Source organism: Anopheles funestus, chromosome 3RL (assembly GCF_943734845.2).
Source record: "Anopheles funestus chromosome 3RL, idAnoFuneDA-416_04, whole genome shotgun sequence".
Classification (NCBI taxonomy): domain Eukaryota; kingdom Metazoa; phylum Arthropoda; class Insecta; order Diptera; family Culicidae; genus Anopheles; species Anopheles funestus.
Genome location: NC_064599.1, coordinates 84,040,777 through 84,061,612, shown reverse-complemented (window position 1 = coordinate 84,061,612; position 20,836 = coordinate 84,040,777). Strand labels below are relative to the sequence as shown.

At 37.7% G+C, this 20,836-nt stretch overlaps 1 protein-coding gene across 21 annotated transcripts in view; it reads left to right on the top strand.

Annotated features, from left to right (window-relative positions):
* The window catches only part of LOC125767427 (uncharacterized), a 429,126-nt gene that overhangs the window by 185,370 nt on the left and 222,920 nt on the right, over window positions 1–20,836 (top strand). For 3 of the 21 annotated variants that reach the window (XM_049434000.1, XM_049433996.1, XM_049433998.1), the window contains exon 2: window positions 1,304–19,990. The exons of 13 other annotated variants lie outside the window; for them this stretch is intronic. The gene's annotated coding sequence lies outside the window, so the exon portion shown is untranslated. Of the gene's footprint in view, window positions 1–1,303; window positions 20,126–20,836 lie in introns of all 21 variants that reach the window. 5 more of the 21 variants (XM_049433999.1, XM_049433994.1, XM_049433995.1 and 2 more) reach the window with 2 other exon arrangements.

Here is a 20,836-nt window from a genome sequence, read left to right as displayed (position 1 = left end):
ATAATTAATCATCGGTTATCCTTATTGCTTAATCAGAATCTCAGCTTCGTACCAAATTCCTTCAAAATGACCGTTTTTCCACCAGACGGCAAACATGTTTATGAATTAGGCTGATCGTGCGGGCTGAAAATATTCAGGGCAAAAGGTTTGCTGCGGGTTGATGGCTGACTTTTCCATCAATCTTTTCGCCCAGAGGGCATCTGCGTCCAGGACATGAAAGGTTTATGGTAATGTCTCTTAAGGCAGAAAAGTCCTGTGTGTGTGTAGTGTAATGTTCGTAGTATGCCGCAAGACGAACGGTGTTTTGACATGTCATTGGCTCGATATCGGGCGTTGTGGCGTTTGTAATTAATTACCATTTTTTGGCACGAGATTATTAACTCACTCATCCGAGTTCATCTTGTTGCTAACAGTGCTTTTGCTTACTTCCGGCAAGGAGGTTTGCTGAACACTTGAGCACACACAAAAAATCCTCCGACGATTACCATAATTACAGCTACACCTCTGTTCTTTTTGCTTCTCGGGCGCTTTATTCGAGCTAAAGTCTCGTCCTCAACCCAGTTTGATTATAACATTGGTGTTAGAGCCTTTAACGTGTTTTTCAACCATGAAACTATTTCCCCTTTGGCATGACGGGGCAGGGAAACGTGTGTGTTTTTGATATTGATTTGATTTTATCGGGCTCTTGAAATTACAGCTCGATTAACTTGTACCTGGCAATCAAAACTCTTTCCCTCTCACTTACGATAAAATGGAGGGTTTGTAAAACAAACGTAGATGAGACTACATCCATATGGAAAAGTTTATCACGAATGTGCTTGTATATGTGTGTGTATTAGGGGAAAGCACGGAAAGCGTGAGGTAATTGCTTTTCGTTACACTTTCGATTACACCACAGTGTGCTTGAAACTAATTGAATAAACATGAAATAGTGCAATCGGGCGTGTTTGTGATGATGATTCTGTGAACAGGTTTAAAGGGAAGTTTGGCAATGGGCAATTTATTTGCTTTGGTTTAAAATCTCGCTTATGAAACCAGAATAAAAGAAAAGGAAATGAAAATGATGCAGCTGTTTATAATACCAATAATAAAAAAATTAATCCGTTAATTAATCGTTAATAACGATTCATGGTGTAAACATGTTGTAGTGTAAACATGTTGTAAGATTTTTTTATTTACACTTCACCTATAGCTTATAAATCAATCAAAGTGCCTAAGCACTTAGTCCATTGGTTCATGTAATTTGTAGTTAATTTGTTGTTGGCTTCTAATTAACTTTTTATTTATTTTTCTCTCTTTTCAGGTGAGTTAATAATCGTTTACTCATTCAAATTATGGTGCTATATAGTATGATATAGTAGTATGGCATTAGTTAAAAGTGTTACCGTTTCATCATCTGTTCTAATGTTTTCGGTGAGTAACTATTAACAAAGCTATCAATTACTAATTCATTTTTTTGTTTAATGGTTTCTAATGTTCCACCTTACCGCGTTACTTTTGAGTGGACTTCATAATACCTTTCGCCCATTACTTGATGGACTATCGCGTACTTACTTCACGTCTTTACCAGTGGTCGGGGGACACTCAACAGTCTTGAAATAATAACACACAAGTTGAATGCTTGAATTTACGTTGCGCACTCCGAACCTGGTTCAAGGTTCCAGTTTACATTTTACAACAGTTATTACAACAGTTAGTTATTTATTGTTTTACATAGATTTTAGATAAGGATTATCTATTCGTTATCTAAACTGGTTTGTTTGATTATTTCACGGTACGAAACGTTTCAATTTAAAATATGCCTTGCTCTCACCCCTTTGGAGTTTGCTATTTTATGATCTTGTATTCAGACATATTCCTAACTGCCTTATCTTTTCCCGGCTATTGCATTTTTATGATCATTATCCTGTTTGTACCTGCTTAACTAGGATATTTTAGTCCAGTCCCGTGTTTTATGTAGGTTATATAGGATTTGAATGTTCCTCGAGTTATGGTGCCTTGGGTGTCTACTTACTCTGCTCTGGTCCTATTAGTTTCCGTTTGTATTCTACATTGTGTTCTGCTTCGTTGTTTATGATGTTGTGATTGAACGTCTATAAGAAGAGCCTGTTCTTTTTCCATTTTTACCTAGATGTCCTTTCTTTTTGTCGAATTGTTCAATTATGTTGTTTTTTGAAGATGTTTTTTTTTAACATGGCATTTATAAACATTTTTGTAATGCAATAATTGATTGTTGTATAGTTGCACTGTTGTGTGACCAAATTAACATTTATCTCTTGTATTAGTGAATCTTCAAACATATATGAATATATAGATTTGAAATAGTAGATGGAAAGCTAAGGTTGTTTTCATATATGTGTTGTGCCTTTACTAAACTACGAACGAACAAATCCATTTTCACATGAAAGCAGAGAACAAAACCGCAGGAGGCCCCGTTCGTATTTCAAACGCAAATATTATTTACCGTACATTCGCTTCTTGGGAAACGACTCCATGCCACTGTTCTTTCTATACCACCTTTAAGATAACTTAAGCCACTTCACAGATTTACCGAACAGCGAGTAGGAAGTGTGGGTAACGTTGATAGGGGAAGGGATAGGTTTTAACAACAACACAAAATAACGAAAAATTACTCGAGGTTTCCTTCAGAGAAAATAAACGAGTAGGGAGGACAAGAAGGAAGAATGGCAAGAAAAGCTACTCCACCGAAAACACCTCCAGGTCGTATCGGAAAAAATGAATGAAAATTGTAAAACAAGTCGGCACGCGAAAGGTGGAATGAAATGGAACTGTTTTCCCCGTCGAAACAACAACAGGACCTGGAATGAAAGCACGATAAGACCGGAAACGAACGTAACGAAGCTTTTGAATGCGGTGCTTGGCAACGAATAACAGTGCTTGAAAGGCGCTTGTAACATGTTTCCGGATCAATTTGTAGCACTTTCCCACCTTTAATCACTAGCCGGCTGTGTATACGAACGGATTTGCTGTTAATCGATGAAAAACGAGTAAAACTCGAGACTGATTCTATCCTCTTTGGATAGCGCCAAAGTTCTTGGTTCGCAAAGAAAGGCAAAAAGATGATTAAATTGGTTTTCCTAGCGAATTTAAATTTTATTACGATTTGAATTTCAGGCTCGTCGCTAGACGTGATATGTTGATTAATTGCGGTTGGTAGAAATGATAATCAAAAGTTGTGAAATTCTAAATAAAACCAGCACAATTAGATGTGGGAAGGTTTAGGGTTTATGCAACGTTACTTCAATTTTAAAGAAGTAAAGAAATTAACCAAAATATACCAAAATTTTTTTTCTTCGTTTTGAATTGAAAATCTCCACACTAACGACATGTTGGCTTAATTGTTGTTCTATTAATTTCAGCATTCTTGCTATTCACCCTCCCTTAAAAACGTAAAAGAATCAGGATCAAGGACGAATGATAACAAGACAGAAAACAAATGTGTCCCCAACGAAACATAACGAAACCGTTTCGAGCTTCTCCATCTACCATCGACTACTGTTGATGCTGCGAACGAAATTGCATACTTTCGGCCACAAATTATTATCCTACAAACGTCCTTTTACAAACGAAAATAGCAAACGGGAGTGAAAAAACTCATTTCCATTCCGAGAATGAAAAAGAAGCAATACGGGTGATCTTTCCCTCCCTATCGTACGTTAAGATTTGCGTCGCGTATCCCACCGAAACACCAACGCCACGAAGCCAGCAGGCGGAAGTGAAAAACGTTTTCAGAACCTATAAGAAAATGGTTCATTGTTTCAATTGTTGATTCCAAAATGGTTGGTTGCAAAAAGCGAATCAGAGAACGGGCAGCGTGGACCAACCATGACTACATGTCCTTTACCATTGCTGGTGTATGTGTGTTTCTTTATTTTTGCGCCACAATAAATGGCTCTGCTTTGTTTCGTTTTGGAGATTGGTTCAATCACTCGAGTTTCGTTTTTCGAGTTATTCGTTGTTTTGTACCATTATTTTAGTTCTCAATGATTTCCGCTACTTCAATCATGAGGAATCAGGTGGTTGAAAAATCAAAAAGACAACTAGTTTAAAGTTTGGAGCTTTTGCTCAAAATCTTATATTGATTATTTTACACATTTGACAGAGTTGTTTTTTTGATTAAAAGTTGATAGTATTTGTTTGCGCTTGACTTTTTTTTTATTGGAAATATATTCACTTTATATTATTATTCTTAATTAAATTAAACTTTGTTAACGATTCAACAAGAAACAGAGTTTTAACTAACGGTTTACGCTCTACAGTATTATAGACTTTCTGCTGCAAACTAGAGTTCCAAAAACATTTTCGGAATCAGACAAAGATTCACTAAACAACCCAACACATTAAAGTTGTCTCAGTCATATTCTCTCAATTCCTTCATGGACATGTAACAAACGTTACTGAAGGGAAAACAAAGACGAAACAGAAATAACTCAATTCGAAAGCTAATTACTCACGAACAAACGGCTAAGCTTACGATTGCAGCACAACTTTCCTTCCCAACTTTTCAATTCTCTGCAGAAACCAATTCAAGCAGCACCAAACACTAACCAGCCAACAACAACAACAAAACAGTCATTCTCTTCAAAGCACATTTTCCTTCTAAGGGATGTATAAAAAAATCCAATACCAATCCATACGGATCGACGTTTTTGCGGATATTCTACTGCACGCAGATTCACGTACTAAAAAAAAGGTACCACCACACCTGTCCAGAATGCCGGAGGAAAAGTAAGCGTCTGATTGAAGCTGGCGATCACACACTTCCACATACATCCAATATACTTTTCTTTCGACGTTTGAAAACGGAAACACTCACATACGGAACGGAAAAGCGAACCTGAAGCCGGTGAAGAATTAATTTGGAATTTTTCAAATTAATTACTTATTCAACGAGCGTCGCATGATCGGCGTATGTTACATTGTCCCGTGTAAAACACGCCAAAAAGGACTGCAGAAAGAAGAGCGAGAATAGGGAAAAGGCATCACCTTCAAGGTAGAAAACGGTGGCACGGTGTTATGGTGGCCGTGCGTTGTAACGCCGTATCATCGATTGGTCGTTTACTTTTCTCCCTGACCACGTGTTTTATTTCACTTTTGGAAGGCGTCTCACGTCTCAGTTCACGTTCCAACCCTAGCTCAGATGTCCACGTAACGGTGCATAATGTATGCGTCGGTCATTTTACAACGCATTCGTTGCCCTTTTTTGCACTATGTATGTTGAAAGGCCGGTTTGTGTTACGAAATGGGATTTAACACAAAGGATCAAGCGATAGTGGCCGGATATCAGCCGCTACGAATTATGCACCGCAACTACAACACCAGTAGTTGACAAAAAAAAAACAATCTCTACCATAAAAAATGTTTTGGTGTCTACCGACCAAACAGAGTCGTCTGAATACGAACCCGTGCCACCATTCCGGAGTCGGGATTTCAATTTGTGCAGTTTGTTGAATTCAATTTATTTTATCAAACCTCATCTTTCCACTTTTGTGTCGTGGACGTGTTCGATGTGTGGGGCTCGTGGGACTCGCAGCAATTGGATCCGTTTTGGTCCGTAAAATCATGCATCACCCAGCACGGTTGTTTCGTACTTTTATTTGGCTTAAAATGAGCTTCGGGCTTTCGCGCGAGCTCCTATTTGTTGACTGATTCCGCTGATTCTCATAGTCAATGAAGCCAACACGAAATCGTGGTTTCGAACACACGTAGAAATCACTGTGAAAAGGGTTGAGCATTCAATGTCCAGCTCAAGCAAAAAGTCACCCTGTTTTGAGTATGAGAAGGTAACCACTTCTAACCAAGGTAACCAGAAGGTAACAGAAAGTAACAACCAAAATCAATGACTTCGTGTTGACGCACGGGCAAGTGGACGGAATTTTGAAAGAAAAAAAAGTAGGAATGTCATTCCCACTACCGTTATATATTTAAACTTTTGACATTGTTAGCCTCAATATAGTTTCACTAAAAGTAAAACTCCTCAATCCAACCAGACTAATATAGAAGTATGCGAAGATTTCGTAGAGAATTAATAGAATTTCACAATTATCAACATGATAACATGATTTCTTTATTCCCCAAAAACTGGATATATATTCGCAATATTTGTACTAATTGACTGTAACATTATTTTTTGTACTTATTTTCTTTAAACCATACAAAAATTCATGCTTTATTAATAACTACTTTACTTTACTAATAATAGTCATTCAGTTGCATTAAATAGCAATATCTATTTGATTTCATATAACACGTAGTCATAAGATTTTTAAATAGCTTGTAAACAGCGTAAGAGCTTCAGAATGTATTTCCCTGCATGGGTAAGATTGAAGAGAAAAAAAACACACGCCACCTAGTGGCAGCATAGCTGTTCCATAACTTGTGTTCAAGTCACAACTTGTACGGAGCATAACTTTAATACAACTTTTACCGCTCAGCATACTTGCGTGCAAGTACGATGCGCATAAAAGTGTTCAGAAATTCCTGGAACTTTTCATTCTTTAAAAGTGCACAATGTATAATGCAAGAAAATGTTGCAGTTGCAAGTGCATGCTGCAGTTGATCGATTGCCACGGTTGCATCCCGCATAATGCAATTTGATAAAAATTATGGCAAATTTTTGATTTGTATGGTTCACTCGAACCTACCTTACGTGTGTAATTATGAAATATTTTCCAGTTTTATTCAATCAAGTATGAGCAGTACCTCATTTAATGTAAAATTCTGTTTAAAATCGTTTAAAACGTGATTTTTTCTTTCATAATGCAAGTTTTCAAGACCCTCATGTTTGCTACGAAGCTATCCCTAGCACATATTGCAAAACTAAAGCACAGCAAGATAAATAGTAACATGTTTCGGCAAAAATGTAAAAAAATGTGCCCCATGCCAGCGTTCCAGAAAACTTTTCCGTTTCATTTTGTGTTTGTGTCGCTAGACGGAAAGAAGTAAACTAAAGATTTCTTTCAACCACCGGTGCTAGATAGCTTTCACTCAAACAAACCTTGACAGTTAAGCTAATGCTTGGCCAGTAAATCCTCGCCCAACTGCGGTTACATTCCTTTTCACTGATTTATCATATGAGCAAACAAAAGCACCTGAATGGTTTGACTGCAAGAAAACTTGCGAAAACTACTTCAAAGTCCAAGACACTCTTAAAATCGTCAAAATTTTGTTTGTTTTTAGTGCTCGAAGGATAACCTCAGACGCTCTCTAATTTCTCAGCTTCCTTTCTCTTGCTTGGTGTATTAAGGAAAGATTAGCAGTAATAGTTGGTGGGTTATATTTGTGGCAAAGTTACCGAAAAAGGTGCTTCTTCCCCAAAGCTGCCGACCGGTGACAGTTTCGGTTTGTTGAATCGGGAACTGGAACTTCTACCCGATCTATTCGTAGATGAAACTTTTATTCAGTTCTGATTCATTGCCGATGCTTCTGTTCTTTTTACTTCTTCCTCTAACAAACCTTCTGACCAGCACGAACTTTCTTTGACGCGGTGCTTTTATCCCTGTTCTTGAACCACACAGTTTCCTTTAACGCGAAAAATCGGATGAGTAAGTGGGAAAGTTTGCTTTCCTCTCATTTTTTCATTTGCTCTGATGACTGTGCAAATGATAACTCCGGATGACATTTATTAAATTTAACTTTTAATTATATGTAAATTTCCTACTTGTGATGAAAAGCGAATTTACAGCCAGCCTTCCGGTGCAGCGAGGAAATAACTGTGTGAAAATGTCCAGTGGTTTACTGCCTTTCCAGTTTCGGTATAGCTGATAATCCACTTTGCTGTACGAATTTCGATTATGCTAATGCGTGTGGAAGAAAAATAGTTTCCTTCACCCGCCATTACGATAAGGTAATGGAAAACATTCCGCGATTGCGTTTTGATTGCGGCTCTTGTTTTCGATTGTGAAGAATAATCAGTTTGCGTAACCATCATCGGTAAGGAAAACACTGTTTATCCAATGTTTTCGCTAAAATGAACAGCTGAAATTTGTAACGTTATCGTTATTCGTATGGACTGGAGTATGACTTACAAATTTTTATGGATGCCATTTGTAAATTTTTTTGTATAGTTTTTCACAAAAAATCATTGATTTTAGACTTGCTGTGCACTATCACCCTTCAATGTATTTTGCATCGGAGGTACATTTCATCGTTTTCCCAAAAGGCGTATAAAATCATTACCGGTCTATTCGTACGCTATCGAAACGAACAAATTGCTGGTGATTGTGCTGTGCTCCCGCTGTCGCCAACATTGTTCCAAGGTGCTAATGATCGCCATCACCAACAAGCAAGGCATGGACGTTTCAGTGTAATATTCTCGCTCGCGAACGTAAGACCATTTAGAAGATAATGAACCACCTGTTAGTGATACTTTTCTGGCATTGTTCCTAAAGGTAGGGTTTTCGTAAGGTTCAGTTATAGTGTAACAATTATTCGTCAACCATCTCGGGATGGTACTGTCATTTAGGGACCAATTTCCATAGTAGTCTAATGGATGTACATTGTGTTTCGTGTGAAATACGGTGCTTGAGAAGGTTTATGATGGATGCTGACAGTTAGAAGTAGCTAGGAAAAAAGGATTTCAAAGTACAATTACTACAGAGGACGGTTATTGCAATGGAAATTTGTTATTTTTGGACCATTTTATGAAGTTTACTTTAGGCTTTTTAAAAAGAGGGATAATTATGATTAATAGTTCGTTCATAGTAGTGACTGTTATGTTTTTAGGAGTTCCGGCTGCAATCCCATTTTGTTCGATCCTTGGACGAAATTTGTATTCCTTTGACGTGATCTAATCTACATTGAACTTCAGATCCCAAACTGTTGTTTACGCTTTTTAACAATGTGTTTGGAATTAATACAATAATAATTTGCTATCGAAATTAAAAATCACACAAAATGGCAACGAGAAGAAGAATCTCAATGTTGGCATTTTGCATGAAGAAACCCGTATTAACCGACAATAAGAAATGGAATGGAGGATGCCGGACTCAAGCCCCACCAGGAAGGTGCTCGTCAGCGATCCGTTCGGCACAAGGCGGCTCGTTGGCTGGATCAAGTGGAGTCAAACCTGTCGGAGATCGGATGCAGCCGTGGATGGAGGACTGCAGCCCTGGACCGAGTTACCTGGAAACGGATTGGCGACCAGGCCATGTCTTCGCGACGTGCTCGACCGTGAGCAGGCCACAAAAGAAGAAGAAGAAGAAAAAATGGAATGAAAGATAATTTAGTGCTCATCGGTCATATAGTTCTTATCCCATTCTCATCCTTCTTCCTTCATATTTCATCTACCATTCAAAATGGTACAGATATGGGTGGTTTTTAATTACCACCTCCGGCGAGGAAAATTGTCACACAAATGTATTGGAAAACAATCAGCCTCAAACGGTCTTTGCAAGGCACAAAATATGCACATCAATTACGCAAATTAATCTAATCAAATAAGCCCACCGCTTGTGACGAGCGTTAACCACAATGGTTCATTTTAAATACCAAGGCGAAGAAAAACCTCATCCGAACAGGAAACCGTTCGTTTGGGTTTTCTGCTGCGCGGTAATTGAAACCGAAAGCGAGAAAAAGACAAAACCACACACTTTAATTGCATTAACCGGAATCAAAGGGCGGAGAAGGAGACAATGAAACAATCGAGACCGGAATTGGGTTGTGCAAAGAAAAGTGGCTCAATTCGTCGTCGGCAATGTCACTCGGTGATTTTCCGCCGGTAGCCATTTCGCATCCTACGGGGAATGAAAGAAAAACACCTGAATCAACTGAAATAAAATTTTCGGCCCTAGGTAAAACCCGTCCGGCAAGCCTACCGAAGCTTGAGTAAACAATTATTCAAACAGGCAAGTACCGTAAACTGGACGCTGTAGGCGAATTTTCCCCACCCACTGTTAGCTTTTGCTGTTGGAGTTTTAGGACGGAAACCGCCTTTCAGGCAACCATATGCAAGACAAACTGGCCTGATTTTCTTTCTTCGAAAGTTTGTAGCTTACTTTCCAGTTCCTGGTGCGGTTTTCCTTCGGGGGTTGGCACGGTTTTTGGCCAGGTTTGTCTATGCCTACAGGATAGTATTCCACATAGGATTTAATCACAAACAGCGCTTATGCAGTACATCCTCTAAATTGGCTAAATGTTAAAGTCGCATCGAATGAGGTGGATAACAAGGGGGAAAAACAATCCAATTGGAATAAAATGCACGTCGTAGAGCATAAGACGAAGCGTCACTCACCCTAACCGAAGGGGGAAAAAACGATGAATGTTTAGATTAATTTAATTGCATTGTCCTTTCGTCGCGTTGCACCTTAAAGCAAGCGAATTATCTCGTGAAAAATACCATTATGAAAATGCTACCAAACTGCTGCTACCATAAACTGTCTTGTTATTTCCTTTTCAATTGGCGATAAGTATGCCAGATGATCGGCACAGTGTTCAATACGCGCATTAGATATAGGTGTGGATGATGACCAACCGACAACTTAATTTTCCTTAGTTCCATATCCTTCAGCGTGATGCTGTTGCGGAAATGGGACCATTAATCAGTGGTTTATTTTGTAACAGCTATTGCTAGCTCGTCGATGCACTGGTGCTAATTCGTAAATTATGTAAATTTAATAGATCCTGCCACATTGCTACCATTAACAAGCGCATGTAATGGTTGGTTTCTTCGCTGATGTTGCCATCTGAACGTGGCGTTGAGTGTGCGAGGTAGGTGTATTAAAACACTAATTATGATAATCTAATCGATGAAGCCCGGATACGATCTCTAAACTGCAGAACCATTTCCCGAGCTAGCAACACTTATAGAAAACATTGCAAATTGATCAATTCTGATACAATGAAATGAGAGCCCATACTATGCACGTTTTTGTATAATAACTATATATTTGTTGCTTTTTTCTTTGAAATATTTTTATGTTATGTACTGACGGGAAACTTAGATAAACACCATAGACTGCCTGTCTTAAATTTATTACCTATATTACACGTTCTGCATGAGGCTTTCGAATAGTTTTATTGAATAAAAAATAAAAAAAATATTTTTCTTCTTTCACTAATCCTTTAATATTTGCCTTTCTATTGTCAACACCATATTTTAGTCACTTATGTTAAATTTACGAAGTGATCATTTATGACAGCATTCGTTAAAACACATTCCCCTCATAAGGAGGAAAGGCATCAGAAATAATTGTTGAAATGAAAAAGAATGGATGGCTCTATTTTCTCCCAACAATAAACACCTTAAAGAGACTCCCGCTGCTTTTAGTTGGCGTAGATCAATGGCTCTATGAAACTTAGAGGGAAACAAGCAAGCACTTTTTAAACAAGGGTGCGAACAGGCTGTTTCTTTTCTGGTTCATCTCTCATTCGCGATTGAGGTAACATTAGTGCTATTAATGCTGTGTGTTTGCAGCCTGCGGTAAAGAAGGGATGTTGCAGCTTCTATGGAAAAATGAATCTTGACGTGGCGTACCATCTGTCATCCTCATGTGTATCTCATGTGCAATTCATAACGTTGGCATTGGCCTTCTAACTATCCGAGCAAGGCTACACGGGACTAAGATAACCTAAAAACTATTCTTAAAACCCACCCACTTTCGATTCGGCTGTAGGAAAGCAATTGCTCTTTCTGGCGCCAGTCACAAACTAAAAGGAGGGAGAATAAGAGATCGTCTGAGTTAAAACAGCAACTGAAACGTGTTGGATAGGATCGAACTAAGCGATGATAATTTAATTGAGAACCCCATGAAAAGAGAGACACGTTTCTTGTTGAGGAATAACCCAACGGAAATAAGCACAGTGCAGTTTAATCATCGGGCAATGCATGGCTTTCAGTTGTGTCAGCTTCCATCAGAGACAAAATGACAAATCACTTCGGTGCGTACTGGTTTTGTTTGGGTGTTATAAATAAACGGCGTTGTGATTCAAAAATAACATAAAATGAGTGCAGAAATGCATCAGTATCTATGTAAGAACTAAATCGATGAGTAATCAAGCAGTGATGCAAACGGTTGAGTGCTGCTTTGGAGGATATGTTGTATAACTTTTAACAGTCTTTTTGGGAAACATATAAATAAACATTTGAGAAGTTCAAATGACTCACGACGTTTTACTCTACTTCACTTCTACTGAATTTTTTATTCATTAATTATTTCCAGTGCACTCACAACCAAACAAAAGGTCAATTTAAACATTTGTTTTTGTCTCGTCTGTAGAGGGAAACTATTTACCAGTCAATCACATTATTTACGTTCAATTTACATCCTCATTGACTTGGTCGATGGTTCGCAGGGACTAAATACGGAAGACGCGCAGTGCACGACAGTCGTTGCATAATTATTATTATTCGAAACTACCCTCCCTGGTGCCATTCCACTCGTGCCGATATGACTCTGGAAGATACTGGTGTTAAATTGAAAATTACTTTCACCATAAAGAATACGACCAATACGAGCAATCAATCACCATTAGCACACAGTGAACGAAACCATCATCATCAGTCCCAGGAAGAGGTCGTCATCTTCCCTTCAGTGGGTGTGAAATATGCATTCTTGCCCTCTCATGCAACACCCAATACTCAATACAAGCGTTCACGCATCGAAGAGAAATACAGCACAATGGTGAATGGTGATGATTCTTTATTTACACATACATTTATTGCATTCTCGTGGTTTTTCAATATATTCTGTTCACGCTATTAACAATTATGAAACCGTTGGTTGACACGTTCGTTAATGTAGGCATGAGCTTGGTATTGTGCTGTTAATAATGTACTGACCAAAGTAGGTGAAATAGGACCCTACATAGCTATAGAGTTATGAAGAAAAAAGTAAATTATTATGATTTTTTTTTCTATGTTATTATTATTTTATTTTATTTTCTAAAATTATTTTTCAATTGTTAAAATATTCCATTTATAATATAATTTATGAAGCATCAATAATCATGATTTCCTGTATTTATCTCCACAACTTCCAGTTTATTTTTTGCTACGATTGGGAATCGTTTTTCCAAGTATTTGTTAAAAGATATGTCCCAGTGCTTTGTCATCTACAAAAACAGCCCATCCAACGTTTATGATACGGAATTTAAAGTCTTTTCAAATACATATTCATTGCTCTAAACATCCTCTAACCGTTCTGAACGCATCATCTAGGCATCTTACCTTTGGCAAGAGTTTAAATCACCATCTTATCCAACTTTAACGCTTGCAACTGACCACTTTGGGATTCGGTTTACCCAACTGCAGCTGCATCAACACGTAACGGGATGAAACGAACCGTTTGCAGATTTGCATGCCCCATCTTCGTTTCCATTTCCCTACTTTCGTTTCTCTAAACGATGCTCAACAGGGATTGCATGCCTTTTTTCCTTATTGCCGTCTGGAACGTAGAATGAAGCCGGTTGCCGGTTCTTGTTGCACCGGAGAATCAAATATTTGCGTGGTTCAATATTTATGAAGACATTAATTTCGAGAATCTCGTTCCCATCGTGCCATTAGGTGGAAATGAAAGAAGGTGACAAACAATACGGTCACGGTGTCTTCATATCTACGCCTTTCCCTCGATACAAGTGATCCTGTGGGGAACAGAAAGTTCCTTTTTGAACCGAGCAAAAACCGGACACAAATATTGACCGCAGACAAATGTTTATGTCATGACGCAATTTAATGAAAGAGTTATCTGCTTTACGTAAAGAGAAAATCTTTCCCGATGAACGGGACGTGTAAATGATCCTGCTTGAACGCATCATTATGAAGCAGCAGAACGCATTAAATGACCATCTCAAACAACGGGGAAGGACTTTTTGAATAATGACCCTCGATTTAGTGTTAATTGAAAAGCAAAAGCGGACAGAAGAAAGGGAACAAAATACGCCAAAACCACACCGTTACGAAAGGGTGTAGCCGGGGTTGATTTTACTCCAGACTAGAATGAGCAATTCTTCACGACGGTGTCGTTTTACACGAAGGGATCCTGTCAGGATCCATGGTATTTTTTTATAACATAATCCGATTACGCCGAGCTCGGTTGGTTGGTTTTAGTTTTTTGTTTCCTTCACGATGCGATTTCAATTGACATTGCAAGGAAGGATATATTCTCGGAAAGGGAATTTTCATTTTACGGATGTGGTGCTTATTCAATTCAATTAAGATGTACAATTATTTTGCTGGCATGTTTGATTGAGAATGAGGAAAAGGATTTTGGGAAAATGTTAAATTATTCTTGAGAAACACCCATATTGTTGTGTGTTCAAAGGGGACTAAAATCATTTTTAAATTGGCAGTTTCATATCATAAGATTTCCTTCTACACAGCATAGAAAATAAGATTTCACTTGTCGCTTTTAGATTTGGTATACTTTTTGTTTTCCGTTATAATCTTTATCATTTGCGTATTCCCTTTTACCAAGTAACTCTCCGCATCTCGCTGATATTTTTGTGTGTTTGTCTGGATGTGAATCTCCAAGATTATGACTGTTATTCATCACCGTCAACAAATATTGCTCTATATGTACATATAATATATGAGAACAGACATTACATCGCGTCTTATACATTCCTTCTTGAAAATTTTAACATAAAATTTCAATAAAACCGCCTTTGCGTTTGTCAGATATTGTTCTCAGCGTGTACATATAGACCTTTAAACGGTTTACCAAGTAAGCAAATGAAATATTACGGATCAATCTCTAAGTCAAAGCTGTGGCCTAGCTTTTGTAGTATTAACAGCGACGTAATACTCGGTTTTCTCAATCCTATCTTACTAGCGAGCTTTTCCCATGTTTACACCAGCATGAAGCGTAGGGAATCCGCATCCAATGCTGAACGGGTTCCGTAACTACCGATGATAGTTTTTTCAAAGCGCTCTGTCTTGCCTGTTATGTTTTGGTTAAGCTTTTTCGTTTTTGCGAGGATAACAGCATCACCCACTTGAGCGCAAAACATCAAAGAGAAAAAAGCCACACACTGCGGCTATAGATGTGGTTGAGATTGAATTCGACAGCAATATGCATTATGCTTCGGTGCGGGTGTGATGATAAACCTATTTACAAACATTGTTGTTTTTTCTTCATGGAAATTGTTCATTTTTATTATTTAACGTATTATTTAAACATATCTCATAAAATCATATTATTTCAAACGATTCATACAAATTTTTAAATCGAAAAAGCCGCTTAGATGCTGTGCCCTTTTGATAGATGTCACTGTTTGAAGAATTTTCAACTAAGAAGCTGCAAAACATTATGATCCTATCTGCCGGATATGCAATAGGATCACTTTAATCCCATAATGTCAGCAGTCCCTTTGTCCATGTTAGGTCTAGAGATTCCTCTGTACGTTCGAAATCCTTTTTTGTGCTAAGATTGAGCTTATGTTCTTCGATGAAGATTGGAAGGATCTATCTTGTGTGGAGCAAACGAAGAGCAGGAAAATATATTCATACCGACACACCAACCATGGTTAGGGAGGCTCCAATTTCCGGTACTCGGGATCAAAAAGGGGTCCATAACGGAGCCGCTTCGATCTGCCAGAGAAAAAGATGTATGGTGTACAAGAAGAATTTGTTTGATTTTTCATTATTTATGTAAACCGTAAGAAGCGTTGAAAATGGCGGAAGTGAATGCAAAAATTAAACAATATAGTTGCTTCTCTGTGCAACATGGTGCTTGTTCACAGTGAATTTTTTTTTGGCAATCTTCTCATTGCGCTATTGATTGTAGCCTTGTTTGATGATGCATAACAATGCTATAACTGTTACTATGTATGTTTCATTTTTTTACATTACCTTCCTAAGAAATATCAAAGAAGCTGGAATGACTTGTTCTTTTAATTTGATAAAAAAGCAATAAACGAAAGAATGTTTTTCCTTATCCTGTGAAAGCGAGAAACGCGTACCTTTATATACGCGTTACAGTGCCGTGTTGGGCAGTTACAACAGTTTTCCTTTATCGTAATGATGATGATGCTTACAGTGAGGATATGTAGTGAGTGCCTCGGAAAATAACCTAGCAAAGAAATACGAAGCAAGTGCATTATTTTCATTGCTCACTGATACTTCCAGTTTTATGCGTCGCTATTGTGAAAGAGAGTGTTCGCTCGATAGCTGCTAGAAGCATTCCATTAGTGAATTCCGGTAAAATGGGAAAGAGATGCAACAGTACAAGGGAGGTAACATTTTCCAATGGTGATGTTAAAAAAATTAGCAATAACAAAGGTACAAAGTGGGAAGAAAAAAAAGAAAGCATGCAAACCTTTACACATCTTTCCTGTTTCATATGGTTGAACTCAGGATATTGTTTTTTTTTCGAGAAGGGGAAAGAATTATCCTCAAGATGGAGCTTTAACGTAAGTTTGCATTGTGAACTGTAAAGTCCGATAAGAAAAGCAATGAATATTCGTATTACAGACCGCCCAAAAATCACAGCAGTGAAGTGATGCATTTAATGAAGGCATTTTACTGGCAGTGCCATTTCTTGAGTATGGTTGCACACTAAACGAACTTGAGTGCAATGTTCCATTTAAATGATTATGTTTTATTATCATTTAACTGAAGTGATTATGACATACATTAATTGAGGTAACTAATACTACAAGATGAGTAGTTTTTATTCATAAATTGATTGTGGTTTATTACATATATTTTTTTCTATTCAATTATTTAATGAAATTCCAGTTCAGAGTAGAAATGTCTTTCAACCAAAGAAAATTTTACCCTAGTTCAACTTTTTAATACTTTCAAGGCAGTATTGTTTACCGATCTTTATGAAAAAATAATATTAAATTCTTTAATTGTGTTGTCCAATTCAAAACACTAAATGAAACATTTTTAAGATTCATAGTATTCTATATTGAATTTTAAGTATGTTTAAGCTGCCATACAAAGTTCAATCATTGTTTTTCACGATCAACGTTCTTCAGAAGTGTCCTTGACCCACGTGAACGATAAAGATCTAGATACAAAAAAAAAACACAAAACCTCCCTGATTTTAATTGGACGAAATTGCGACCAGTTTAGTTTTGGTTGCATTCGGATTTACGAATCTGATCGAATTTACGGATTTACGAAATCCTTTATGTTTCTTTTCATATCATAGTGAAGAGCTTAAACGCATCACTTCTGTATTAATCTAGTTAAACTGCTTCTTTTTTGTAGCCAAAAACTGAAGAAATCATTGTATTCGCATCAAATTTAGATGCCTTTTCTAGCTGAATTAAGCCACGTGTCCGTTTTCCCTGAAAATAGCAGGAAAACGGAAAAAAGCAAGTGACAATGCTAATGTAAATAATGTTGGTTCAGAATTGATTCGCACCCGTCGCTTTTTTGCACTTTATGCTGCTTGCTCCCTTCCTTCCGATAATCGGTGATTGATGAAAAGGTTATGATTGTGCAATGGAATAAAATGGTTGTGGAATATATGTAGAGCAATAACGTGGAGAAAATGAACTATAATGGAAAGGAATCAAAAGAAAAACGGTAATTCATTAGAATGATTGTATTTCTGTTAGGGTGTTTTTCTAACTAGAATACATAAATACCCTATTCTTCTATCGCTCAGACATTTAATGTAATTACCCTTTTACTCTATTCAATAATTTGTTTCCATTTCACACTTTATTGCCCCGTAGGCCATAGAAGACTAAAATGTTGCCACCCACAACCATTGAAGGTCGAATGTGCATCCTTTTATTTGCCTGACTCATGTTTAACTCCTCTAGTTAGGAGCGATCCCTGGCTGTGGATAAAGAAGCGAAAGGAATTATAATTATGATCTTTATTTATTCAAATTACTCACATTTTTGGTATTTTCCCTTTTTACCAGGATGCTCTGGCTTTGTAGTGAAAAAAGAATATCCAAAAACTGCACAACAGTAACATTTCGTCAAAAATGAAAAACAAGCCTACGGTAGGACAGCCCTTGAAGGGAAAGAATTAAATGGGGAAAATTGAAATGCAGAGTTAGGAATGCGATCAAACAATTTTATCCTACCCTCCTTGACGTTAGGAGTCGTTCTTTCACATTCTTCTTCGGTTGATAAACAAAAGCTGGACCCCTCCTGTGGATCATGGAGTTTTCCCCGAGAATTATTATAATAATGCACATTACCATGCCTTTCTCGTTTATCGCCCTTTCCACTGACAAGGGCAACGTTCACCGTGTGTGCCACGACCCGATGACAATAAAAATTATCTATTGTCGAGTGGCTGTTGTCTCCGGTTCGGTTCACGATTTGTGCCCTTTTTTATTTTTCTCGAACCACCGGAAGTTGTACGACCGTGCGTGCGGCAACTTCCGTAGCTAATCCCCGTTTACGTTACGCCGTGCCTGGAAAACTGTGGAGTCCTAGGTGACTTTCCACCAGTATGCCGTAATTTTTCATTTGCGTAATGTGGCCTCCATGGAACAGTGACATCAAATGTCGTAGTGCTGTTCTATCTGCGAAACAGGAAGTGTTCGGATGCAATGGATTTATACGAAACGTGGAACTATTTTTGTGCTTGTAGTTAGCGGATTACCGCGAAGCGTCTGCATCATTATCATCGATATCCTAGGTATCCATTGAAAACTGATTCTAATTTCCAATCGATATGGTACAATGGCTTGTACCTTAGGAATTTCCATTCGATCAGCTTATTTGAGCTAATGTGAAAGAAATAAAAGATTTTACTAAAGCTATGACATTATAAAATGACGTGGCTTATCTTTTATCATGTTTATGAATGCTATGGAGCCGCAATTTTAAACAACAACTATTTTTGTAAATCTGTTATGATGTTTGTTCGATAGTTCAGCTTAATTTGGTTTGGTGTAATAAGGAGAACAATTTCAAACTTGTCGTTCAATCGTGTTCAGGCTGAGAACCCTGCATTGGTAGATAACCAATTTGGTTTGTTGACATTCCGCTAGATGGCGCTATAGAAAATTGTGTAAATGAACTTTCGGGCTGTGGTGTTCATTTGCTTATAATTGGGTGCAACGAAAAGAATAGCGCTAAATTATTTTTCGGAAGTTTTATCGAATCTTTAAAACAGTATCACACATTATATGAAAGATGATTTCTCGTACAAATCTTAAATTCGGAATATAAAAAATATTTTTTTTGGAAGATTTTTTTTGTAAACTGTTTATTATATTTAATTCAAAATAAATTTGTTCATCCATCCCTCAACTCATTCTCATGAAACGTCATATCTACGTTTATAATTCTCGAAAAAAAAACAAACACACGTGTGACAAAAAGATTTATCAGAAAGCGGCTGTTGATTTCAAACGAACCTTGGATGCACAAGTTGTCAGAAAACCCGGGAAATTTATTATGTTTTCGTACGGTGATCGGATGCTGGTAATGAACGGTTACCGAAGGTTGGATGAATGCGTTTAAAAAAAGAAAACAGAGAACTAATGATAAGGTTTATAAAATATTTGCGTTCGGCAACATACGAAGCAAACGAAAATCAGTTTTTCTCCCGTCTTTTCTCTCTCAGAGACGAGTTCGGTGAGTTCATCCGAAGAGTTTCAAACTGTTCACTCATAATGAATGTAACGAATTGCAAACTGGAATTTGTGGTGTAGATTTACGCTAAGTAGAAAACATAAACTTATAATGTTGTGTATTATGAGCTATTACCCATTTTATCTATTAACCATGCCTGCAAAACAATACATTGATCTTTCATTCACAATTTCGCTGAGAAAAGTTGATTTGTTACTTTTGAAATGAATCCAACAGCGACGGTGTTGCCGGTGCTCGGCAATACACGCAGCAAAACATCTGCGCATTGCTAGCACGCATTCCAAATTCACGTATAGCAGGAATGGGTACATGGATTCATTCCTTCATCAGTCTGCCTTTGACCCGCGCGGAAGGTGAGCACGTCTGGTTGCTGTTCGCGAGTCCGCCAGCTAAAGGAAAACGTTACGCACAAACCCCGTGCATTGTTGTGTGCGTATATTGTTTTGAAAAAATTGTATGTTAATTTTATGAGAGTACTATGTTGTTCTTTCAATAAAGTGGGCTTGTGAATGTGCGAAAAAAAAATTAAAAGAAACAAGTGAAAATTTAGATTGTGCATGTTTCTCGTAGTCTGTGAAAGCAGTAACCGGTAAAATAAACAGTGCTACAAGTGTAGTATATTTTACAATTTGTTATTTGCAATTTGTGTAAAAGTTGTAACATGAATATGCTACAAAAATCGTGCCAAAGTCAAATCAATTAGAAGTAATTGTTAAAAAACAAACAAAATTTGCGTTATTGTTTGTCAAATTTTTGGGTTTAAATACCGTCCTCCTGACGATGACTCTCGAAAGAAAAACACCTTGAAAAGGGATAAGTGTGCCTTTGTGCTTTGTGGTCGTGAATTGAAAAAGTTACTGGTTCGTTGAAGAGGGTCAAATTTTAATAACAAAAAAGAAAATCTACGCACAAACGAAAGAAAAAAGGTCGGCGTACTGCTTCATTCATAATGCCTGGTTGATAATACCGGAAAAAAACCCGCGGGGATGAAGAAGAAAATGAATGAAACTGTTGGAGAAGTAGCAGCCATGTTTTGCTTACGCCATATCAACGCAGAAAAAGGAAACTGAAGACTTCTGTTCAAGCAAAGAAAGGACGGACGGGGCCGTAAGCCCTGTTGGCAACCGTAAGCATCCGTGGTGGTTTCCCGGTTTTGGATGGTAGTGAAAAGAGTGAGTGGGTGATAAGTACCGGTGTGAAAATTGCGAATCCAAACCGCCCGTTTGTGCGCTTTTGGAACGCAATGGAACGTTACAAAGAAACGCTCGGTCGGGCCTGTAAACGAAGCGGCTTCAGTGGA